At 47.0% G+C, this 27518-nt stretch overlaps 1 long non-coding RNA gene across 2 annotated transcripts in view; it reads right to left on the bottom strand.

The window, feature by feature from the left end:
- LOC134583495 (uncharacterized) overlaps positions 1 to 27518 on the bottom strand; it is a 222896-nt gene that overhangs the window by 3952 nt on the left and 191426 nt on the right. For both annotated transcript variants that reach the window (XR_010086318.1, XR_010086319.1), the window contains exon 2: positions 111 to 212. This is a non-coding gene — a long non-coding RNA (uncharacterized LOC134583495). The remainder of the gene's footprint in view (positions 1 to 110; positions 213 to 27518) is intronic.

Below are 27518 nucleotides of genomic sequence, written 5' to 3' on the forward strand. Positions count from 1 at the left end.
AAGAGTCGCCAATAGAATGTGCAAGTTCCATTGGTTTCTATGGTGATTGCCCACTTTGATCCACCCTCTCCCATGTGTCGACATTTCAAACCACGCACTATTCACAGTACCTTGTGAGTTCAATGTCCATTGTCTTGTAAAGCAGGACCCGATCTCGTAAGCTGTTTCTTTTATTCTCTGCTTTTCCACGTCTTATTTAATCTTCTCTGTGCCTTGAAAACAAAGGAATGTTTAACCGTTAATCAAAAGTATAAACCGTTCACAAATACTAGTCTTTCATTGTTAAAATGAATAATATGCTGCTACAGTGATACAGATGATTGGTGCTTTTTTTTTATTTTATAAAACTGATGCAGAAATTCAATTTGTCAATGTATTAATAAAGTTGTACTGAAATGTTCATAAATGTCCATTGATGTCCTGTGTCCTCATTTTCATGTAAGCAAAAAAACACTCTTAAATTCTAATTTGTTCCTCTAGTAATTCTTCTATAACCTTACCAGTGAGCTCGCTAGAACAAGTAGCTATATAAAATGCACAAACCCAACGAACGACTGTTCCCACGACTCCAAACAAAACAGACCCACAAACATAAGCCCCACGAACAAGAGACTGGCATACCCCTGTTTCCCCAGCCTGAAAGAAACTCTTGGTGACTTAGAGGACGGGAGACAATAGACACGGAGGGGAGGCCCAAAGCAACTTGCGGATCGGAGAGAGGGGGCGTACATAAACGAAAGGACACTCGCCCACCACCGCCCCTCATCCACTGAAAGAGACGCCAGGAGTGGGGGAACAGTCAAACCCTCTCACGATAACACACACACATCAGCTAACTGTAGACAAGGTCCCCTGCCCTGCAAAGGGCTGGCCCGGGATGGGAGGCCAAGAGGCAAAGTAGTCCCCAGCAGCTTGAGGGGCAGAGAGCTGGAACCCTCCTCTGACCCACAGAGGGGTGATAAGCCACTCGTCCCAGTCATTAGCGATAACGCTTAATTATCTCCCCCCTTTCAGGGACAGTCACACAGAAAGCAAACCCCCGGGTAGGGGTCGTCTCTGAAGCGCACCCTGGGGGGGGGGCCCGAACAAACAAGGGAACCCCCGCGGGAATAATGGGAGGCAGTGGGCGCTGTTACCATGACTGGACTATACATTGTAAGTAGTAAACTGTTGTATCCCGAATTGTCGTATTTGGAAAACGTTAAAATAAAGAATGTCAAAAAAATAAATAAATGCACAAACCTTTCATTTTTGTAAATATTATTATTATTATGATCTTTATAGAGCGCCGTCAAATTCCGCAGCGCTTTACAATTGGTGGACGAACAGACAGGGTTGAGGGCCCTGCTCAATGAGCTTACATGCTAGAGGGAGTGGAGTAAAGTGACACAAAAGGTAAGGATAGTATTAGACTAGTGACAGTTGCAGAAGAGGAATCAGTCGGGAGCTATTAACAGTTTAATTGATACGCTTTTATGAAGAAGTGGGTTTTTAACAATTTTTTTGAAGGAGTGGAGACTGGGTGAGCATCTAACGGAGGAGGGAAGCGAGTTCCACAGGAACGGTGCAGCCCTCGAGAAATCTTGAAGGCGAGCATCAGAGGTGGGAGTACGGACAGAAGATAGACGTAAGTCTTCAGCAGATCGTAAGGGCCTAGACGGGACATACTTGTGTATTAGGGAGGAGAGATAGGTGGGAGCAGCATTATGTAGAGATTTGAAAGCAAGAACCAGAATTTTAAATTGAGCTCTATATTTTATAGGAAGCCAATGTAGGGACTGACAGAAGGGTGAGGCATGGGAGGTGCGGGCAGACAGGAAGATGATCCTCGCCGCCGCATTCATTATGGACTGTAACGGCGCAAGTTGGGAGCACGTAAGACCACTGAGAAGCGGATTACAGTAGTCAAGGCGAGAAAGGACAGTGGAATGGACCAACACCTTAGTCGCATCTGGCGTTAAGTAGGGGCGGATGCGCGCAATGTTTTTGAGATGGAAATTACAGGATTTTGCGATAGATTGAGCATGAGGCTTGAAGGAGAGGTCGGAGTCAAAGAGAACACCTAGGCAGCGAGCTTGAAAATGTAGACTGAAGTATAGCAGAGTACGCAAATTTTCCAGAATTAGCCATTTGGCCTAAATGTTGCAGTTTGCTGGTTAGTGTGTAGACCCGTTACTGATTAAAGGTTAAATCCCCAGGACAGCTCCCCCAGCCAGGTAGAAGGGCCGTAGGGACATCTGGGCCTCAGTTGGATTTTTAAAGGACAAGTCAAAGCACCATGACCACTGTAGTGATTTGAAGTGAACATGGTACCTGGAGTCTGTGCAGCGTTTAACTATGAAACTGAGAATGTGACGGCAGATCAGAACCGTTTGGCCCAGCTAGTCTGCCCATTTTTCTAAATACTTTCATTAATCACTGGCCTTATCTTATATCTAGGATAGCCTTATGCCTATTCCACGCATGTTTAAACTCCTTCACTGCTTTTAACATCTACCACTTCAGCTAGAAGGCTATTCCATGCATCCACTACCCTCTCCATAAAGTAATAATTCCTGATATTTTTAAATCTTTGCCCCTCTAGTTTCTATCATCCCTTCTGTCTAGTCTATGAAGCACTACATGTAAGGAGTATGACTCCCATCTCTGGCAGAGTCATTAAGACATTGTTGGCCAGGCTAGAAGTAGAGTAATGGGCTGGCTAATGTCAAATTCTTATTCCAATGCATATAATTGCATTCATTGGCTGAGTGCGGTCAAACTCTTTCCGCCAATGAACAGCCAGCAGGATCAACTTTCGGCTAAGCTCTGCAACTCTGGAAAAGTCAAGTGTCGACAACGGCTGTAGAGGAGACCAGCGCAGACACAGGTACAAAACGGTTTGCCCCTTAACCAGTAATTGTGCCAGGCTCCTAGCATCGTAACCACTACAGCAGGTTATAATGGAGTAACTTTTCACGTGTGAGTGTATGGGCTATGTGCATTACATTTGCCTTCAGGAGAAAATAAAGATATTTCTCATCTAAATATACCGAACTGTGTCGTTCATTACAAGTGACCAGCAAACAAACTGCTCCATTGACAGTCCTGACATATCTGTTCTGTATGTGTCTCATACTTTTATTGGCTTTAGACAATTCCACCTGCACACTCTTCACGAGGTTGTAATTGACCCTTTTAAAGATAGGAAGAACTATAATGGAAAAAAGATCAATAAAGGAACTTCAGATAGATTACAAAATTTGATAGATCAATATAATCTTAGGGATATTTGGAGAACGTTTCGTCCACTGGAGTTGGACTTCACATGTTATTCAAAAACATTTAATTACTTCTTAAATGTTGATCTTTACTTGTTAGAAAGATCGTAATACAGGATATAACATGGTCAGACCATAACCCAACCATACTGCATTACAAAGATGCTTTTGACAAGTTTCGCAAAGATTGGCGATTGAACGATAATATATTATATAAAAACTTATACTGAACAGAAAAAAAAATAACTATTTTGCTTGGAAAGCAAAAATAAGGGGACATTAGATATTGTAGTATGGTGTGCTTACAAAAGCGTAATTAGAGACCACCTGATGGGGATGGCAGCTAGAATGAAAAAGAAAGAAGGCCCCCCGCTTTCAGAGCTATACAGAACGCTAAATGAATATAAGAAACATAATAAAATAACACCTACAGAAATAGCAAAGAAAATATCAGAAATAGAACAGAACATAAATTTGCAATTATCCAATAAAATTGGAAAAAACATTAGAATTTTTTCAATCTAAATGGTGCTAGTAAGTTGAAAAAAGAAAACGAGTGATATCTATAATTAGGGATAAAGATACATACGTTATAGCCCCAGAACAAATAGGCGGAGCATTCAAAAAAATGATATAGAGATCTATATAACCTACCAGAGGATTTATTTGGTAGTGATGAAGAAATTAAAAAATTCTTTGAAAATTTAAAGATGCCCAAAATTATGCCCGACCAATTAGAAACAACAAAACCAACATATATCAGAAACGGAAGTTATTAAAGAAATAGATAAGCTTAAAGAACGAACTGCCCCGGGGCCAGGTGGCTTTACAAATAAATTTTATAAAATTATGAAAAATCAATTAAAAGAACATAAATTATAAATACAGGAAGATGCCCATGAGAGTTATTGAGAGGAAATATCATCCCAATTCCAAAACCAGATAAAGATCCAGAACGGATAAGCAAATTTAGACCGATTTCATTGATAAACACAGACCTCAAAATATTCTTGCGGAACAACTGAAATCTGTCGTACCAGATCTCATTAACAACGATCAGATCGGTTTTATTCCAGGCCGGTCATCAGTTAACAATATTCGGAAAATAATAGACATTTTGGAGGCAACAAAGACGAAAAGGATCCCACTCATGCTCATATCAATAGACGCAGAGAAGGCGTTTGATAGGGTAGGGTGGGCCTTTATGTTAGCCACATTAAAACTATTTGCATTTACAGGTCCAATTCTAAAAGTGGTATATGCTCTCAATGACTCTCCATAGGCAAAAAAGTCATGGGATCCGGATTTACCTCTCAAATTTTTAACACTAACAATGGGACAAGGCAGGGATACCCCCTCTCCCCACTGTTATACATATTAGTATTAGAATCTTTAGCCATTGCTAGAAGACAAAATCAAAAGGTTACAGGCTATAGATACCCATGGGGGCAATATCTATGCGAATGATATACTACTGATCCTTTAAGAGCCAGAAACCTCTATTCTGGAAGTGTTAAAAGATATAAATAGGTACTCTAGAGCAGTGTTCCCCAACCCGGTCCTCAGGGACCACCAACAGTCCAGGTTTTGTCAGCATCTCCATTGGAATAAAACAGGGACATACATAAATCCTGGAGTGTTGGTGGTCCCTGAGGACCGGGTTGGGGAACACTGCTCTAGAGTATCGGGTTATAAAATAAATTTAGACAAATCAGAAAAGTTATTATCCCGTTTCTAGCTTCCCCATCACCCACTGATGGTTAACCCGTGCAGCGAAAAATGAATCCAGAATCAAACTAAGTAGTGGTGTTCGATCTGGAGGATATAGATGTAATTGGAGATATATTCCACGGAGGAATTTTGAGAGATGATAATGTTTTGTTGCTTACACTAGATGTGCTTTATCATTATTTACATGACCTTATTGTGATGTGATCGTCAGGGGCGGGCTGGGCCGGGGGGCAGGGAGGCAATTGCCCCCCAGGCCGCCCGAAATTATTTTAGGACCGGCCACGGCGGGCCGGCCCTTTAAATGCTGCAGCCGCCGAGCGCTCTGTAAAGAGCGCTCAGACGGCTGCAGCTGCTTTTCCCTCCCTCCCCTCCCCTGTAGGTGGCCGAGCTGCAGTCCGGTCCGCGGTCCCGGCCGGAGTGATGGGAAGGTGCACACTGAGTGTGCACTTCCTGTCAGTCCGGCCGGGTACAGGAAACAGAAACTCCTGTTCCGCGCGGAACAGGAGTTTCTGTTTCCTGTACCCGGCCGGACTGACAGGAAGGTGCACACTGAGCACCTTCCTATCACTCCGGCCGGGACTGCGGACCGGAGTGCAGCTCGGCCACTTACAGGGGAGGGGGTAAGAAGAAGGGGGGGGGAGAGAGAGAGTAAGAAGAAGGGGGGTAGAGTAAAAAGAGGGGAGGGGGGAGTAAGAAGAGGGGAGGGGGGGGGGAGTAAGAAGAGGGGAGGGGGGGAGAGTAAGAGGAGGGGGAGAGTAAAAAGAGGGGAGGGGGGGGGAGAGTAAAAAGAGGGGAGGGGGAGAGTAAAAAGAGGGGAGGGGGGAGAGTAAAAAGAGGGGAGGGGGAGAGTAAAAAGAGGGGAGGGGGAGAGTAAAAAGAGGGGAGGGGGGGAGAGTAAAAAGAGGGGAGGGGGGAGAGTAAAAAGAGGGGGGGGAGAGTAAAAAGAGGGGAGGGGGGAGAGTAAAAAGAGGGGAGGGGGGAGAGTAAGAAGAGGGGAGGGGGGGAGAGTAAAAAGAGGGGAGGGGGAGAGTAAAAAGAGGGGAGGGGGGGAGTAAGAAGAGGGGAGGGGGGAGTAAGAGGGGAGGGGGGGAGTAAGAAGAGGGGAGGGGGGGAGTAAGAAGAGGGGAGGGGGGAGTAAGAGGGGAGGGGGGAGTAAGAAGAGGGGAGGGGGGGAGAGTAAAAAGAGGGGAGGGGGGAGAGTAAAAAGAGGGGGGGGAGAGTAAAAAGAGGGGAGGGGGGAGAGTAAAAAGAGGGGAGGGGGGAGAGTAAGAAGAGGGGAGGGGGGAGAGTAAAAAGAGGGGAGGGGGAGAGTAAAAAGAGGGGAGGGGGGGAGTAAGAAGAGGGGAGGGGGGAGTAAGAGGGGAGGGGGGGAGTAAGAAGAGGGGAGGGGGGAGTAAGAGGGGAGGGGGGAGTAAGAAGAGGGAAGAGAGGGAGTAAGAAGAGGGGAGGGGGATAATAAGAGGGGGGAGTAAAAAGAAAGGGGAAGTGAGAACGAGGGGGGTAAGAAGAACAAGAGTGGGGAGTAATTAGAAGAAGGGGTAAGAAGAAGAGGGGGGTAAGAAGAAGAAGGGGGAGTAATAAGAAGAAGGGGGTAAGAAGAAGAATGGGGTAAGAAGAAGAAGGAAGGGGTAAGAAGAAGTAGGAGGGTTAAGAAGAAGAAGGGGGGTAAGAAGAAGGGGGGAGTAATAAGAAGAAGGGGTTAAGAAGAACAAGGGGGGGAGTAAGAAGAACACAGGGAGGGGGTGGGTAAGAAGAACACAGGGGGGGTGAGAACACACAGAGGGAGGAGTGAGAAGAACACAGGGAGGGTGGAGGGGGGATGAGAAGAGCACAGGGAGGGTGGGTGAGTGTGAGAAGAGACCGCTAGGGGAGGGTGGGGGAGAGGAGAGACCACTAAGGGGCAGGGGAGAGCTCTAAGGGACAGAAGGGACAGCTCTATAGGACAGGGGGCAAGACAGGGAGCTCTTTAACACTATGCGCACACACACACAGACACAATGCATCCCTATACATACACAGAAACACACAATGCACCCCTATACATACACAGAAACACACAATGCATCCCTATACATACACAGAAACAGAACATGCTTCCCTTACACACAGAGAAACACACAATGCATCCATTACACACACACACAATGCAACCCTTACACACAAAGACAATGCATCATTTGCACACATACACAGAAACATACAATGCAAACCCTTACACAGAAACATACAATGCAAACCCTTACACACACATGCAAACACACACACACTGTTTTTATTACATACACACAGAAACACAATGCATCTCTTACACTCAATGCACACACATACAGACACACACCTTGCATCCCTTATGCATACAAACACAGATTCACACAATGCATCCCTCACACACAACCAGAAACACATAATACATCCCTTATACACAAATACACACTGCTTCCACTACACACAAACACACTGCATCACCTGCACAAACTGGTATCCCTATACACTACATACCATAAGCACACATATGAGATAACACATCCCCTACACACTCCACTCCCTGTGAGCGAGCTCATGGGTGGGTGGAACATATAAGTGGACTTATGAGTGGGCCTTATGGGCATACTCACCGTCAGGCACTGGGGCCCAGACCTTGAGCTGTGTAAGAGGCCCCCAAAAAATGGAGCTGCTTCCAATTCTCCCAGAACGTTGAATTTTGTGACCACAGTTGCAAACAGCCTCCAGAGGTCCTGTTCTACACCAGACCAGTGGAGCCAAACTGCAGCCCATCATCATCCTCATCTAATTGTAAGTAGGCAATCTAGTATATTATCAGTGACACTAATCTATAATTTACCTCACATTAAAGGGACACTATAGCTTAATGAAGTGGTTCTGGTGTCTATAGCTGGTCCCTGCAGGCTTTTTAATGTAAACACACACTGTGTGCAGCACTGGTGTTAGTTCATATGGCAGATCATATGGGTGGGGCATTGTGATGTCACATGGGGGGGGGGGCGGCAAATTTATATTTTGTCTAGGGCGGCAAAAATCCTTGCACAGGCTCTGATCCTGGGCAGGTGCACCAGTCTACTGGTGACCCACAGGAGGGGAGTGCACTGATTGCACTGCACTCTCCTCCTGCCCAGACCTGTCTTGACCGCAGTGCAAGTGCCCTCTGCCCCTAATTTACAGTGGCTCACACTCACAACAAGCAGTGCCTAGAGCCCTTTGCAGAGACGGAAACAAAGAGGTTCTGCGGCAGCTGGCCGTCCTGCAAGCATTACATTAAACAGCTGTTCCCCATGCAGCCACAGGTGGCGTTGTGCTGGGAGACTGTGATTACTCTTCACTTCCTCCCAGCCTACAGAGCAGCGCATGGGGGAGAGAGGAGGAGGCATGATTTAATCTTGAATAAATCCTCTAAGGAAACCTTTATAAATTTGGGGGGGATCAGCTCTGTTTCCACAGTTTATTGGTGTTTACTCTCATCTCTGTATTAATATTGAGGGATGTCTAAGTAGTAACATCAGTGTGTGTCAGCAGGGCCAGCCGTTAGGGTGGGCAAGCTGTGCGGTCACGCAGGGTGCCATGACAACAGAGGCGCCTGGCTGCCAACACAGCTCACAAGTTGGGTACACCAGCATATTTAATTTAAACGATTCACTGGTGGCCCACTGGTGCGCACCAGCAGTAGGTGCAGTCAGATCATATCCTCTCCCTCGTGGTTCCGGCGCTCAGTTAGTGAGTCAGAGCACAGGCTCAGAGATTCTCAGCCTGTGCTCTGACAACATTGAAAGTCAGAGCCGTGAAGGAGCGGGTATGGCAAAGAGCTACTGATTAGCATAACATCAATATCCGTTATAAAACCAGAAAAAGGTGGGCATGGACGGTGAACTGATTTAGTGGCGCAATGGGCCACTTGACTGGTTTTGCCCCCCAGGCCTAAGGCTGCCAGCCCTCCCCTGGTGATCGTATACACAAAAAGATCCCACTCCCTCACATACAATCCTGCTGCTCCAGGCCCAGGGTTGGCAAATTCCAATTTAGCAGATATGAAGAAAATCAGATCCAGGAACAAAGGAGCAACAGAGGCCTTGTAGCTTGACAAAGGTTTCCTGGACCGGACTTTCTTCATATCTTTTTATGATGTGAGACATTGCCCAAAACCAGACATCAAGTAAAATGGAAATGTAAATAAAATATCTAATTGTTCGATGCATACACATTTGCAATTCTACCTTTTTATGTTTACGCAGACACCGATACGTTATGCTGTATATTTATAAAGTAATATCTCCACACAGGTTAACTTATAGTTGGACTGCAATCCAATGATTCCCAGCCAGTTTAAAGATAATTAAAGGAATGCTATAGCGTTAAGGACTCTAATGTGCGTTCCTAGCACTATAGTGCCCTAGTCACCATTTAGGAGACTGGGCCCCTGCTGCAAGGGTTAAAAGTGGGATTTTACTTTACTTTACTATCCGGCTTGTAGCTCCACCTCTTTGGGTGAGATCAAGATCAGTGACCTCAGCCAATCCAATCATTTCCCATAGGAAAACATTGGGTGGCTAGTGTGCATGCGCGACTAAACACTGTGCCAGTCAGATCATCTGATTGTAATGGTGGAATTTTACGCCAATATTTTTCAGACGCCACTAGAGTCAGGTTGACAATGAAACTGTTCCAGCAGAAAGGCAATGTTTTTAGTTGCAGGATTAAAATTGGGGTGTATATGGTACCCAGACTATTTCTTTGAGACAAAATGGTCTTAGTGCCTATAGAGTCCCTTTTAAGGACCACTCTAGTGCCAGGAAAAATAACTAGTTTTCCTGGCACTATAGTGTTGATAGGTCCAACTCCCGCCGGGTTGAAGTGGGAGGAAGGGGTTAAAAACCTTTCTCCAGCGCCAGGGACGTCATCGGCTGAATGCACATGCGCGGCAAGAGCCGCGCGCAGTCAGTCCATAGGAAAGCATTTCTCAATGCTTTCCTATGGACACTGGTGTCTTCTCACTGTGGCGTCTTCTCAATGCTTTCCTATGGACACTGGCGTCTTATCACAGTGAGAGGTGTGGAAGCGCCTCTAGCGGCTGAATTAACCTATGCGTAAACATAGCAGTTTCTCTGAAACTGCTATGTTTACAGTAGGCAGGGTTAATCCTAGATGGACCTGGCACCCAGACCACTTCATTGAGCCGAAGTGGTCTGGGTGCCTATAGTGGTCCTTTAAGCATTGAGAACAGTTTGAACTTTCTCTGTTTTGATCTGATTTTTGTCAAACTCTGATAGTTAAATGGATACTCAAACCACCATGACCACTTATGTGATTTGAAGTGGTGATGGTGGCAGGAGTATGCATGTATACTGCTTGAAATGCTGCACATACAGAGTTAGTGTTAATTGTGTGCTAGTCGCGCCCCCAATATAAACTTTTTTTTACAGCTTTTATTTCAAATGGATTGGGGGAACCTTATCCATAGTGTCTATTAGGGCACGTTACACAGAAAAGGTTCTCCCCTCCATAGGGTTAAAGCAACCCTTTAGCTTATCCCAGAGCTCTGTTTAAAGCATAATAATACACCGCATTGTCTCCTATAATCCGTAAATAGAATAATGTGAAAAGCATTCGTAGTGTTTTGGCAATTCGTGTTATGAATGACATTGGCCACTCACAATGTGCCTGCTTCCAGCCTTTATTTTCGTCATGAGACAATCCACTCCAGACAATAGTTTGGACTTAATGTCTGGATTAAAGATTTTGAAACTGTGGTTTTTATACATTCTGAACATATGAAGCAATCGTCAATATTTCCAGGAGAGTTAATGACATGACAACATCCTCTCATCAAGAGAATTATTTTCTGAGTTACATGTGCAGCTCGAGTCCAATATAAATATTATTCTTATCTATCTGAAGATTGTAGGATGTAGCTTTTAGTTTTTAAAGAGAGGACGCGATGAAACACAATGCAAAACATTTTGTTCATTTGTTTTAAAAATTCCCTTTAAAAAAAAAAAATTATTTTTGTATGTGGTTCCCTGTTTTAACCCCTTAAGGACACATGACATGTCATGATTCCCTTTTATTCCAGAAGTTTGGTCCTTAAGGGGTTAAAGGGTCATTTTAAGCACCATAACAACTTTGCATCAGTACGGATACAGAAAGTACCCTGGATGAGCTTATGGAAGAGATTTAGTTAAAAAAAAAAAATAATTAATAATAATAATAATCAGGCAGTTATAATCTGCCTGTATAAACTTTTGTCCAAATTCTTCCAACCGAATGCACCCAGAAGATCTTGTAGAGATCTGAAATGTGGTTAGGATCATGCGTGGTTGAGTTTAAACTGATGGTTATACCACAGCTGTTAAATGTATGTAAAGCAGTTCCAATCATCTTACCTGGGGTCCGGCTACTTATGTTAAAGAATTTTGCAACAGGAAAAGTTAAGGCAACACTGCCGCACCAGAAAAACGTATGGTCATTTAAACTGTTTGGGGCAGAGGTTTCCGCATGCAGTCTTACTTTCAGGGGTCAAACATTTTAGCAACAGTTTAACCCCAAAGTTGAGACTCTGCTGCCTTGTCCTCCTGGCTTTCTTCATCTCTACACTATGAGGAAGGTTTACATGGTTTGTCCGCTAAATGCATTATTTCTCTCTCAATGGGAGTCTTTGGAAATGATGAAAGTGTCGGCTGCCCGGCTAAACCTTCCTCCTCCTGTATCTCAAAATTGAAGGAAACCGGGAGTTGAAGGTGCCAGAACACCATCTATGTGGTTAAACATTTGCAAACCTGTTAAACCCCGCAAGGTCAGATGGTCCCTGGACACTCCATAACTCCAGGACAGAATGAGACTTCACTCACGCAACCAAGAATGACATTAATAGAAATATCAACCTTATCAAACTTAAGGCATGTGGGAACAGACATATAGACATAAAACCACAACTGTCATAAGTGTGCCTGGTTCTGGTCGCTGCTTCTCTGACAGCTGGAAGGTTGCTGGTCTGACCTATGCCCAGTTGTGCAGGACTTTGCTCAGTGGCCAAGAGTGATAGAGTTTCTTTCCTGAGAGCCAACAGAAGCTCCTAGCAGGTATAGAGGCAGTGACTGGCACCTGGCGAACCCCTGTGAAAATTACAACCAATAGCAAACGGGCACCAGAGCACTTCTGGTACCATAACCACTACATCACACTACAGTGTTTCTTTAATGATTCTCTGATAATATATTAAAGAATGTTTATCACAACATAATGTTACAGCAAAATAGTCTAATTCTTTTATTTGACCCCTTTCTTAAAGGCCTAAACGTCACAGACTCGGTGACAACCCAGGAGCCCGATTTATAGCTAATGTTTTTTTTTTTAATAAAAACGCATTGCTTAGATCCATGTTAGAATAAAATAGAAAATCATTCCTGGAAATGAATCTTTGATTTAAAACAATTCAAGCACTTCATTACATTGCAAGACCAGCTCTTTAGAAAGCTTTGTACAGAGCGTCCTGTTTCAGGCCTAGGTGTGAGCGCACATTTTCCAGTGTACAGCTATAGGGAAAATATTTATTTTTTTAACACTTTTTTTGGCTTTAGCAAAACTACAAAAGTATGGCAGACTTTATAGGCCCGAGGGGAACTGGGCCCAGATCTTGTGTTCTAAATCTCTCCCAAATTATTGCTTAAAATAGAGAGCTTTAAAAACTTAATTGCACATTCAGCCTTACACATCCATGCATTTTGAACCATCAGTAAGCACAATATAAATCATTTGCGATTTTATATATCTCTTCTGTTTTGTTTTTTTTCCCTTTTACTTTTTCCAGTGGGGGTTTAAGGATGTGGAAGGAGGGGAAAAAAAATTTCTTACGAGTTGCATCGGGCAATTTAAAAAGAAACTATATAAATGTCTTTGAAACGTTTGTCCCACCTGCAGCCCCAACATGCTCTTAAATGGACTCTGGGGATTTTTAAAAACTCAAGCAACTTCTCTTTGTAGAAAGATCTTTCCAATATTAAATTACAAGAAGTGCTCTGTAGAATGTTAGGATCCTACGGAACACTCCGTGCCTTTTGAGAGGGGCTGCGATAGGTTTTCTGCATAAAACCAGTAGTTCGTGTTTAAGGGGAGTAGTATTCCTTCGAGTCCCACCACGTCCAGGTTCATTTAATACCTTTGAAGATGGGGTTTATAATGCTGTGTATACGAGCCTGTATAGTTTCATTAGGGGCAAACTCTCAATGAGGTCAAAACTCTCCACCGGCAAAGTCCAGTTCAATGAACGTTAGGAGTGTATGGTTCCTCTGGGAGGATTTGAAGGTAACAGGCTAAAGTTTTGTAGAATTCAGAGAAAAGGATGTGGAACTGTAGACTTAGAGACGGGTTGACAGCTTAATGCTGTGATTGTGCTTTGCCAGGGCTAAGAGAAAGGTTGATGAGTTTAGCTTCACAGAAAGCATCTCATCCCATTTTTCCAGTCTGAAGAACACAGTAATCACTTGTCATGCAGACATAATTGTACGTAAAGTATGAACCATATGTTTAAATAGTACTTTTCGTCTCTGGTATTTCTGGTCGTCCTAATCCTGAAGCCAAGGCCGTCTAAAATGAAGTCATTACATTTTTTATATTTTTTTTGGTGACATATTCCAACTAAGACCAAGATTTAAGTTTTAAAAGAAAAATGGGAAAGACACAAAAAAGCCAAGAGCAATTCTAACTACTTAAAAAAAAATATCACTTGCCAGTGTTAAAGGGAAAGTATACATCAGATTCCTCTCCTCATTTACACCAAATGTTGTTAGGGTCAACCTGATATGAAGTGGTTTTGGTGTATAGACCCAGTCCCTGTAGTCTGACAATGTAAAACATTGCTATTTCAGATAAACAGTAAAGGTTTTATTTGGCTATAAAGATTAAGCTAGAGGGTGACAAACTAACAGCCATTAGAGGCACTTCCTCCAGAACACCCTCAAAAATCTAAGGACATATTAGAGATCACACACTGCGTGTTTGCATGGAATTAGATTCAATGCTGCTCAACGAGAGGCACCCGAATGGCAGAGCGTGATCATTGCTGCGCATGCACCATAGTTTCTCAATGCTTCTCTAAGTAAAGCATTGGGTTGAATCATCGTTAAAGATTATCTCCGAAGAGGAGGAGCAGCAGCTGGGCGGCAGGGTCTGTCTCGGCGTTGGATTACAGGAGAATTTAAAAAAAGTAGAGAGTGGCTGAATCTAAACAACCTAAAAAACACACTAACGTTAAAAACAAATATTTATTTTTCTTATATTTTATTTTAACCTTAGAGTGTTCCTTTAAAGCTTTGTGTTTGTTTTAAATTAAAACACTTGGACTTTTTGTGATCGTCCTCTATGAATTTACGGTTTATTGCTGAATTTATTCCAAACCTACACTTCGCAATATCTAATAGTTTTAGTAAGTGGGGTAATAGCGTCTTGATCCAAGGAGATATCTGACTGCCATTCTGGGGTCAGCAAGGAATTAAGTCCTAGATCGTTCCGAAATTGGATGTTGCTTCAAACTGGGTTTTTCACCTTTTTTTGGATCAACAGCAAAAAGAAATGTGAGAGAGGCTGAACTTGATAGATGCATGTCTCTTCATCTACGTTACTAACTATAACCTCGACTGCTGTAAACAATATTAACAAAAATCCCCGCCGATCCCACAACGACGGTCGCGATCGCATGGGAGCTCACAAACACTGGCCAAAATTAACGTTCAAATTACCGTAGTTTTTTGCATTTTTAGCACACAAACAAATATAAATGCTAACTTGGCCAGTGTTTGTGACTAACTGGCTACTAAAATAGACTGGACATACCCCATTTGTAATACCTTGGGTTGTCTAGCTTTGCAAATGGTATGCTATTCTAAGGTTAATTCTCATTGCTGGATTACGATACAGTCTCAAAGGCAACATAACCAATCTGGCAAATTTCAATGTGTATAAATTGAAAAATGCCTGGGCACACCCTAATCCCTGCGGCACGCCTATGGATTGAGTCCTGCAGGAACGGAGTTCCTGCAGGCACTCAGCGCCCCCCTTCCTCCCCCCTGTCATGGATGGGAGGGGGGGGGGAGCAAGAGGTTATGGACCCCCCCCCCCCCAGTCGGCTCTCTCAATATCAGCCGCTGCCAGGGAGCTGTGAGCTTTCTGCTCCCTCTCGCCGCGCGCTGCTTGATGATGCTGGGAGCCGGAATATGACGTCATATTCCGGCTCCCAGCTACAGCAGACAGCCTGCGCGGCGAGAGGGAGCAGAGAGCTCACAGCTCCCTCGCCGCGGCTGATATTGAGAGAGCCGACCGACCCACTGGACCCCAGGGACAAGTCCACGCCAGCACTCCAGGTAGGGAGGCTGGGTGGACATTTTTTTAATTAAAAAAATAATAATTTGTGTGTGTGTGTGTGTGTCTGTGACTGTGTTTGTGTGTGTGTCTGTGTGTGTGTATGTGAATGTGTGTGTGTGTCTGTGAATGTGTGTGTGTGTGTCTGTGAATGTGTGTGTATGTGTGTCAGTGTATGTGAATATGTGTGTCTGTGAATGTGTGTGTCTATGAATGTATGAGTGTGTGTGTGTTTGAGTATGCGTGTCAGTGTGTGTGTATATATATATATACACACACACACACATATACATACACACACTGGAGTGTATATTATTTTTTGGGGGGGGTGGGAATCTTGGTTCCCACACTTTATTCCCCAGGACTTTATTTTTGCACCCCTCCCTGTTACAGGTGCCTCATCTCGGGTCCCTATTTAGCCTTGTACTGCAGAGAGCCTCAGATGGAATTTTTTCCCAAGTAAGTGGTTAATCTCATAAGAGCAGACATTAGACTGTGAGAGTAGGACCTGCCAAAGATGGGGTACATTGACGTTGTGGCAGGCTTATGCAATGTATGATCATATAATGTAACTAAATCCCCATTTTTTTTGCCTAGATTAGGTGTTTTAAAAAAAAACTTTTACAAACTAATAAAATCTGTCAACATTGAAGTTGCTGTTTAGTAGATAGGAGAGTGCGCTGGATCTTGTGTATTGTTTATTGTATAATATGGCCCCCAGCAGCACCCCATTTAAGCATGTTTAGGTGAGTGCAACCATCCCCCCATGTTTCCTATATATATATATATATATATATACACACACACATATACATACACACACTGGAGTGTATATTATTTTTTTGGGGGGGTGGGAATCTTGGTTCCCACACTTTATTCCCCAGGACTTTATTCTCCCCTGTCAGCTCACGCAGAACCGGCGCTGAGTGTCGGCTCTGCTCTAAGCCTCCATGGGCCGGCGGGGAGATCAAAGATCCACCTCACCGGCCCACAGCAGCATGAAGGGAGGCAGGAGAGGACCCGGGGAGCTCTAGACAGCAGCTCCGCCAGGTTCCTCTGGCGAGATCTGAGCGTTGCCGCGGCAACGCTCAGATCTCGCGAGAGTTAACTCTAGCCCCGCAGGCTAGAGTTCACTCTCCACTGGACCACTCTTCACTCTCCACTCTCTAGGGATGGCACATGGCAGCAAGGATCCCCCCTCCCTACATAAGGTAAGAAGGGAGGGGGGATATTTACTAATCTGCCCCCACCTCCACAATCTGTCCAAACATACAGCACACACACACACATACAGCACCCACACACAAAAAGCACCTACAGACATACAGCACACACACAGCACCCTCACACACACAGCACCCAAACAGCACCCACACACATACAGTACACATACAGCACCCTCACACACACAGTACACTAACCGCACCCTCACAAACACACACAGCACCTTTACAAACACACAACACCCTCACACACAGCACACTAACACCCTCGCAAACACACACACACAAACAGCACCCTCAGAAATACATGACACCCACACACATCACACAAACAGCACCCTCACACACACAGCACCATCACACACACATCACACAAACAGCACCCTCACACAGCACACTAACAGGACCCTAACGCACACACACAAACACCCTCACCCACAAACAGCACCCTCACACACACACACACACAAACACCCTCACACGCATAGCACACTACCAGCACCCTCACACATACACACACACAGCAGCACCCTTACACACACCACCCTCACACAGCACACTAACAGCACACACACACAGCAGTGTATGTATATATGTGTGTGTGTGTGTATATATATATATATATATACATGCGGCGTGTGTTTGTGCTTTAGGGTGCACACCCTAATGCAATAGGCTGCGCACGCCTATGAATATACACATATTTGATGTGACATGAAAGCCCTGTTTCTCCTGTACAAAATTATATATAATAAGTGTGGGTGTATTTAATATGAAAGAGGTGAATTATGGTTAAACAACATGTAGCGCAAATTCTTATTATGTTTACGTTTTGTTTTGATCTGAACTTGTACAACTGTCTCCATCCTTAAGGCGTTCATTTTGGCATTGGGATTGTTTTGTTATGAATTTTATGATTTTAATTTTTCAATTCTTATAGGAATTCTTACTTTGGATATAAACCAATAGTGAGGAGGACACAATGCAGGAAGGAAAGTATTTTGTTTCCATACAAGACGGTAGAAACTTTACTTTATCCATGGAATGTATGGAAAACAAATTGAGCTAAATAATCTACATTATTGTGATTTACGTGGAACCGACGTTTTTTTTCCATGTGGCGAATGTACAAATTCTGACTCTTGGATGCAAATGTTGCCTTTCTTACATTTTATATTAATTCATACACAAAGCCAATTTGTGGCTGTTTGGGGGAGTTATTTCCTAACTGACTTAAATTGGTCAATTTACTCTTCAGAAAAATGAGCTCTGCTCAGGAGTCTGTTAAGAGATCCTCGATATTAACTATTATGGCTTAATAGCCAACTTCTGTGTTTAGCTCAGTAATGTTTGTGTAACGGTTTACTCTATGTAAGTGCAGATTTTGCTATATTTTGGGGAGATGAAAAAAACAAAACTGTACATGTCCCGACAAAGTAGTAAACCGCAAATCTTTTTCATTGTTTACACATCTAACGCCTAAAGTTAAAAAAACACGTTAGAGATGTGTTTCTTGAAATGAACCATTTCCGCACCACGGTGCAGTGCAGCACAATTCCGCACCACGGTGCAGTGCAGCACAATTCCGCACCACGGTGCAGTGCAGCACAATTCCGCACCACGGTGCAGTGCAGCACAATTCCGCACCACGGTGCAGTGCAGCACAATTCCGCACCACGGTGCAGTGCAGCACAATTCCGCACCACGGTGCAGTGCAGCACAATTCCGCACCACGGTGCAGTGCAGCACATTTCCGCACCACGGTGCAGTGCAGCACATTTCCGCACCACGGTGCAGTGCAGCACAATTCCGCACCACGGTGCAGTGCAGCACAATTCCGCACCACGGTGCAGTGCAGCACAATTCCGCACCACGGTGGAGTGCAGCACAATTCCGCACCACGGTGGAGTGCAGCACAATTCCGCACCACGGTGGAGTGCAGCACAATTCCGCACCACGGTGGAGTGCAGCACAATTCCGCACCACGGTGGAGTGCAGCACAATTCCGCACCACGGTGGAGTGCAGCACAATTCCGCACCACGGTGGAGTGCAGCACAATTTCGCACCACGGTGGAGTGCAGCACAATTCCGCACCACGGTGGAGTGCAGCACAATTCCGCACCACGGTGGAGTGCAGCACAATTCCGCACCACGGTGGAGTGCAGCACAATTCCGCACCACGGTGGAGTGCAGCACAATTCAGCACCACGGTGGAGTGCAGCACAATTCCGCACCACGGTGGAGTGCAGCACAATTCCGTACCATGGTGCAGTGCAGCACAATTCCGCACCATGGTGGAGTGTAGTGCAGCACAATTCCGCACCATGGTGGAGTGCAGCACAATTCCGCACCATGGTGGAGTGCAGCACAATTCCGTACCATGGTGGAGTGCAGCACAATTCCGTACCATGGTGGAGTGCAGCACAATTCCGTACCATGGTGCAGTGCAGCACAATTCCGCACCATGGTGGAGTGTAGTGCAGCACAATTCCGCACCATGGTGGAGTGCAGCACAATTCCGCACCATGGTGGAGTGCAGCACAATTCCGTACCATGGTGGAGTGCAGCACAATTCCGCACCATGGTGGAGTGCAGCACAATTCCGCACCATGGTGGAGTGCAGCACAATTCCGCACCATGGTGAAGTGCAGCACAATTCCGCACCATGGTGGAGTGGAGTGCAGCACAATTCCGCACCATGGTGGAGTGGAGTGCAGCACAAATCCGCACCATGGTGGAGTGTAGTGCAGCACAATTCCGCACCATGGTGGAGTGTAGTGCAGCACAATTCCGCACCACGGTGGAGTACAGCACAATTCGGCGCCATGGTGGATTGGAGTGCAGCACAATTCCGCACCATGGTGGAGTGGAGTGCAGCACAATTCCGCACCATGGTGGAGTGCAGCACAATTCCGCACCATGGTGGAGTGCAGCACAATGCCGCACCATGGTGGAGTGTAGTGCAGCACAATTCCGCACCACGGTGGAGTGCAGCACAATTCCGTACCATGGTGGAGTGGAGTGCAGCACAATTCCGCACCATGGTGGAGTGGAGTGCAGCACAATTCCGTACCATGGAGGAGTGCAGCACAATTCTGCACCATGATGGAGTGCAGCACAATTCCGCACCATGATGGAGTGCAGCACAATTCCGCACCATGGTGGAGTGCAGCACAATTCCGCACCATGGTGAAGTGGAGTGCAGCACAATTCCGCACCATGGTGGAGTGGAGTGCAGCACAATTCCGCACCACGGTGGAGTGGAGTGCAGCACAATTCCGCACCACGGTGGAGTGGAGTGCAGCACAATTCCGCACCACGGTGGAGTGCAGCACAATTCCGTAACATGGTGCAGTGCAGCACAATTCCGCACCATGGTGGAGTGTAGTGCAGCACAATTCCGCACCATGGTGGAGTGCAGCACAATTCCGTACCATGGTGGAGTGCAGCACAATTCCGCACCATGGTGGAGTGCAGCACAATTCCGCACCATGGTGGAGTGCAGCACAATTCCGCACCATGGTGGAGTGCAGCACAATTCCGCACCATGGTGGAGTGGAGTGCAGCACAATTCCGCACCATGGTGGAGTGGAGTGCAGCACAATTCCGCACCATGGTGGAGTGGAGTGCAGCACAATTCCGCACCATGGTGGAGTGTAGTGCAGCACAATTCCGCACCACGGTGGAGTGCAGCACAATTCCACACCATGGTGGATTGGAGTGCAGCACAATTCCGCACCATGGTGGAGTGGAGTGCAGCACAATTCCGCACCATGGTGGAGTGCAGCACAATTCCGCACCATGGTGGAGTGTAGTGCAGCACAATTCCGCACCACGGTGGAGTGCAGCACAATTCCACACCATGGTGGATTGGAGTGCAGCACAATTCCGCACCATGGTGGAGTGGAGTGCAGCACAATTCCGCACCATGGTGGAGTGCAGCACAATTCCGCACCATGGTGGAGTGCAGCACAATTCCGCACCACGGTGGAGTGCAGCACAATTCCGCACCACGGTGGAGTGCAGCACAATTCCGTAACATGGTGCAGTGCAGCACAATTCCGCACCATGGTGGAGTGTAGTGCAGCACAATTTCGCACCATGGTGGAGTGCAGCACAATTCCGTACCATGGTGGAGTGCAGCACAATTCCGCACCATGGTGGAGTGCAGCACAATTCCGCACCATGGTGGAGTGCAGCACAATTCCGCACCATGGTGGAGTGGAGTGCAGCACAATTCCGCACCATGGTGGAGTGGAGTGCAGCACAATTCCGCACCATGGTGGAGTGGAGTGCAGCACAATTCCGCACCATGGTGGAGTGGAGTGCAGCACAATTCCGCACCATGGTGGAGTGTAGTGCAGCACAATTCCGCACCACGGTGGAGTGCAGCACAATTCCACACCATGGTGGATTGGAGTGCAGCACAATTCCGCACCATGGTGGAGTGGAGTGCAGCACAATTTCGCACCATGGTGGAGTGGAGTGCAGCACAATTCCGCACCATGGTGGAGTGCAGCACAATTCCGCACCATGGTGGAGTGCAGCACAATTCCGCACCATGGTGGAGTGTAGTGCAGCACAATTCCGCACCACGGTGGAGTGCAGCACAATTCCGTACCATGGTGGAGTGGAGTGCAGCACAATTCCACACCATGGTGGAGTGGAGTGCAGCACAATTCCGTACCATGGAGGAGTGCAGCACAATTCCGCACCATGATGGAGTGCAGCACAATTCCGCACCATGATGGAGTGCAGCACAATTCCGCACCATGGTGGAGTGCAGCACAATTCCGCACCATGGTGGAGTGGAGTGCAGCACAATTCCGCACCATGGTGGAGTGGAGTGCAGCACAATTCCGCACCATGGTGGAGTGGAGTGCAGCACAATTCCACACCATGGTGGAGTGGAGTGCAGCACAATTCCGCACCATGGTGGAGTGGAGTGCAGCACAATTCTGCACCATGGTTGAGTGGAATGCAGCACAATTCCGTACCATGGTGGAGTGCAGCACAATTCCGCACCATGATGGAGTGCAGCACAATTCCGCACCATGGTGGAGTGCAGCACAATTCCGCACCATGGTGGAGTGGAGTGCAGCACAATTCCGCACCATGGTGGAGTGGAGTGCAGCACAATTCCGCACCATGGTGGAGTGGAGTGCAGCACAATTCCGCACCATGGTGGAGTGGAGTGCAGCACAATTCCGCACCATGGTGGAGTGCAGCACAATTCCGCACCATGGTGGAGTGCAGCACAATTCCGCACCACGGTGGAGTGCAGCACAATTCCGCACCACGGTGGAGTGCAGCACAATTCCGTAACATGGTGCAGTGCAGCACAATTCCGCACCATGGTGGAGTGTAGTGCAGCACAATTTCGCACCATGGTGGAGTGCAGCACAATTCCGTACCATGGTGGAGTGCAGCACAATTCCGTAACATGGTGCAGTGCAGCACAATTCCGCACCATGGTGGAGTGTAGTGCAGCACAATTTCGCACCATGGTGGAGTGCAGCACAATTCCGTACCATGGTGGAGTGCAGCACAATTCCGCACCATGGTGGAGTGCAGCACAATTCCGCACCATGGTGGAGTGCAGCACAATTCTGCACCATGGTGGAGTGGAGTGCAGCACAATTCCGCACCATGGTGGAGTGCAGCACAATTCCACACCATGGTGGATTGGAGTGCAGCACAATTCCGCACCACGGTGGAGTGCAGCACAATTCCACACCATGGTGGATTGGAGTGCAGCACAATTCCGCACCATGGTGGAGTGGAGTGCAGCACAATTCCGCACCATGGTGGAGTGCAGCACAATTCCGCACCATGGTGGAGTGCAGCACAATTCCGCACCACGGTGGAGTGCAGCACAATTCCGCACCACGGTGGAGTGCAGCACAATTCCGTAACATGGTGCAGTGCAGCACAATTCCGCACCATGGTGGAGTGTAGTGCAGCACAATTTCGCACCATGGTGGAGTGCAGCACAATTCCGTACCATGGTGGAGTGCAGCACAATTCCGCACCATGGTGGAGTGCAGCACAATTCCGCACCATGGTGGAGTGCAGCACAATTCCGCACCATGGTGGAGTGCAGCACAATTCCGCACCATGGTGGAGTGGAGTGCAGCACAATTCCGCACCATGGTGGAGTGGAGTGCAGCACAATTCCGCACCATGGTGGAGTGGAGTGCAGCACAATTCCGCACCATGGTGGAGTGTAGTGCAGCACAATTCCGCACCACGGTGGAGTGCAGCACAATTCCACACCATGGTGGATTGGAGTGCAGCACAATTCCGCACCATGGTGGAGTGGAGTGCAGCACAATTCCGCACCATGGTGGAGTGGAGTGCAGCACAATTCCGCACCATGGTGGAGTGCAGCACAATTCCGCACCATGGTGGAGTGCAGCACAATTCCGCACCATGGTGGAGTGCAGCACAATTCCGCACCATGGTGGAGTGTAGTGCAGCACAATTCCGCACCACGGTGGAGTGCAGCACAATTCCGTACCATGGTGGAGTGGAGTGCAGCACAATTCCACACCATGGTGGAGTGGAGTGCAGCACAATTCCGTACCATGGAGGAGTGCAGCACAATTCCGCACCATGATGGAGTGCAGCACAATTCCGCACCATGATGGAGTGCAGCACAATTCCGCACCATGATGGAGTGCAGCACAATTCCGCACCATGGTGGAGTGGAGTGCAGCACAATTCCACACCATGGTGGAGTGGAGTGCAGCACAATTCCGCACCATGGTGGAGTGGAGTGCAGCACAATTCTGCACCATGGTGGAGTGGAGTGCAGCACAATTCTGCACCATGGTGGAGTGGAGTGCAGCACAATTCTGCACCATGGTGGAGTGGAGTGCAGCACAATTCCGCACCATGATGGAGTGCAGCACAATTCCGCACCATGGTGGAGTGCAGCACAATTCCGCACCACGGTGGAGTGCAGCACAATTCCGCACCACGGTGGAGTGCAGCACAATTCCGCACCACGGTGGAGTGCAGCACAATTCCGTAACATGGTGCAGTGCAGCACAATTCCGCACCATGGTGGAGTGTAGTGCAGCACAATTTCGCACCATGGTGGAGTGCAGCACAATTCCGTACCATGGTGGAGTGCAGCACAATTCCGCACCATGGTGGAGTGCAGCACAATTCCGCACCATGGTGGAGTGCAGCACAATTCTGCACCATGGTGGAGTGGAGTGCAGCACAATTCCGCACCATGGTGGAGTGCAGCACAATTCCACACCATGGTGGATTGGAGTGCAGCACAATTCCGCACCACGGTGGAGTGCAGCACAATTCCACACCATGGTGGATTGGAGTGCAGCACAATTCCGCACCATGGTGGAGTGGAGTGCAGCACAATTCCGCACCATGGTGGAGTGCAGCACAATTCCGCACCATGGTGGAGTGCAGCACAATTCCGCACCACGGTGGAGTGCAGCACAATTCCGCACCACGGTGGAGTGCAGCACAATTCCGTAACATGGTGCAGTGCAGCACAATTCCGCACCATGGTGGAGTGTAGTGCAGCACAATTTCGCACCATGGTGGAGTGCAGCACAATTCCGTACCATGGTGGAGTGCAGCACAATTCCGCACCATGGTGGAGTGCAGCACAATTCCGCACCATGGTGGAGTGCAGCACAATTCCGCACCATGGTGGAGTGGAGTGCAGCACAATTCCGCACCATGGTGGAGTGGAGTGCAGCACAATTCCGCACCATGGTGGAGTGGAGTGCAGCACAATTCCGCACCATGGTGGAGTGTAGTGCAGCACAATTCCGCACCATGGTGGAGTGCAGCACAATTCCACACCATGGTGGATTGGAGTGCAGCACAATTCCGCACCATGGTGGAGTGGAGTGCAGCACAATTCCGCACCATGGTGGAGTGGAGTGCAGCACAATTCCGCACCATGGTGGAGTGCAGCACAATTCCGCACCATGGTGGAGTGCAGCACAATTCCGCACCATGGTGGAGTGTAGTGCAGCACAATTCCGCACCACGGTGGAGTGCAGCACAATTCCGTACCATGGTGGAGTGGAGTGCAGCACAATTCCACACCATGGTGGAGTGGAGTGCAGCACAATTCCGTACCATGGAGGAGTGCAGCACAATTCCGCACCATGATGGAGTGCAGCACAATTCCGCACCATGATGGAGTGCAGTACAATTCCGCACCATGGTGGAGTGCAGCACAATTCCGCACCATGGTGGAGTGGAGTGCAGCACAATTCCACACCATGGTGGAGTGGAGTGCAGCACAATTCCGCACCATGGTGGAGTGGAGTGCAGCACAATTCCGCACCATGATGGAGTGGAGTGCAGCACAATTCCGTACCATGGTGGAGTGCAGCACAATTCTGCACCATGATGGAGTGCAGCACAATTCTTTGCTCTTTTGTTTTATTTTTAGAACTAGAGAAATGTGCTAAATAAGACATCGGCATTCAGTAAGAAGGGGATAATAAGATAGAGATAACTACCTCTCTCCCACATTTTATAAAAACACAATCATTTTAAAAATGGAGTCGGCTAGATCCCACAATTTGTAAGACGAGTTGTGTAATGTGGAACCCAAAATACAGCAGCTCACGAAAGCACGTCCAGGGTAAACAACTCCAGAGGGAAACAGTCCAAGTAATCAAATATCCAGGCAGCAACAGTTCTGGAGCTTACGGACTAGCCAAGCGGCCAATAACCAGGAGATCAGAAATCATTAAAAGCCAATTGTCCAACACCCAAAGCACAGAACAACTGAGCAACGAAGGCTGGGATTCGGGACCCAATTAAACCAGGGGAGACAAATCATCTCCTACTACCTCTTTCCACTTGAAGTATAGGGAGTAGAGGAGAAGCTTTATCTTGAAGGGACATGGCAAATATCCCTTCACCTCTTCCTCCCGCCTCCAGAGTAGTGTGGTGGAGGGTTATCATAATATTAACAAATCACTACGAGTACCGACAAGCATATTGTACTGATTTGAGAGTGCTACTGAAAATGGTGACCGAAAGTATTATTAAAAGCCAAACCGTATCCGAGCACATTCTTATAGCGGTACAATCTTCTAGTTATTAAAAGCTCATTGGGAAAGTCCATTGTACTGGCTGAGCAATGGTTTTCTATCACGCTTCAAAGGCAACAGGAATCTGCATAACCTTTTACTGCTGCAAGGGTTTGGCTGCTAGAAGACTAAGGAAATTATTCTAGGATGGAATTATTTTACACGCAGAGTGAAATATTTTCATCCCAGCAAACCATTACACACAGCAGGAAAATTAATGTCTAGTTGGGATTCAGCAGATGTGAGAATATCCCTAATTGAGGTCATGTTTGCCAAATACAATGCTATTATTTCTCAGCTAATTTCTACAAAGTCTCAAGACAATTGCAGTTAAGAAAAGCATTATACAGATGTCCGTAATGAGAAAGTCCTGGATTTTCAGACTTCCTTAATTTGTTGAAAGAAATTAAACACAAATGTTGTATTATCTAACTAATCAATAGTTCATATTCAGCAAGATTTCATTTCATAGGACATCACGCATGCAAGGTAGACTCTTATTGTATATACCTTGAGATGATAGACCTGAATAGTTATTAGATATTACATCGTTACACCGTGATCTGGGTTGATGAAAGGTTCAACCTTGCACATGTATTTCTGCAATTGATTCAAAAGAAGGAACAATAAATAAAACAAAGTAATTTAACCTCCGCATATTAAAGCAAAAGACTATTGTGCCACAAAAACAGAAACCATTTCCCCTGGAATGAAAATGGATGGAGGGGTGGGGGAAAAATGAGACACATGGAGGGGTTGGGGGAAGACAGACACAAGGAGGGGCTGGGATGGAGAATAAGACACATGGAGGGGCTGGGGGGAGAATGAGACACATGGAGGGGCTGTGGGGAGAAATGAGACACACGGAGGGGCTGGGGAAAAAAATGAGACACACGGAGGGGCTGGGGGGAAAATGAGACACACGGAGGGGCTGGGGGGAAAATGAGACACACGGAGGGGCTGGGGGGAAAATGAGACACACGGAGGGGCTGTGGGGGAGAATGAGATACATGAGAAGCTGGGGGGAGAATGAGACACATGATGGGCTGAGGGAAAGAATGAGACACATGATGGGCTGAGGGAAAGAATGAGACACATGAGGGTCTGGGGGAGAGAATGAGACACACGAGGGTTTCGGGGAGAGAATGAGACACATGAGGGTTTCGGGGAGAGAATGAGACACATGAGGGTTTCGGGGAGAGAATGAGACACATGAGGGTTTCGGGGAGAGAATGAGACACATGAGGGTTTCGGGGAGAGAATGAGACACATGAGGGTTTCGGGGAGAGAATGAGACACATGAGGGTTTCGGGGAGAGAATGAGACACATGAGGGTTTCGGGGACAGAATGAGACACATGAGGGTTTCGGGTAGAGAATGAGACACATGAGGGTTTCGGGGACAGAATGAGACACATGAGGGTTTCGGGGACAGAATGAGACACATGAGGGTTTCGGGGACAGAATGAGACACATTAGGGTTTCGGGGACAGAATGAGACACATTAGGGTTTCGGGGACAGAATGAGACACATGAGGGTTTCGGGGAGAGGATGAGACACATGAGGGTTTCGGGGAGAGGATGAGACACATGAGGGTTTCGGGGAGAGGATGAGACACATGAGGGTTTCGGGGACAGAATGAGACACATGAGGGTTTCGGGGACAGAATGAGACACATTAGGGTTTCGGGGACAGAATGAGACACATTAGGGTTTCGGGGACAGAATGAGACACATTAGGGTTTCGGGGAGAGAATGAGACACATGAGGGTTTCGGGGAGAGAATGAGACACATGAGGGTTTCGGGGAGAGGATGAGACACATGAGGGTTTCGGGGAGAGGATGAGACA

The sequence above is a fragment of the Pelobates fuscus genome, chromosome 13 (assembly GCF_036172605.1).
Source record: "Pelobates fuscus isolate aPelFus1 chromosome 13, aPelFus1.pri, whole genome shotgun sequence".
Lineage (NCBI taxonomy): Eukaryota > Metazoa > Chordata > Amphibia > Anura > Pelobatidae > Pelobates > Pelobates fuscus.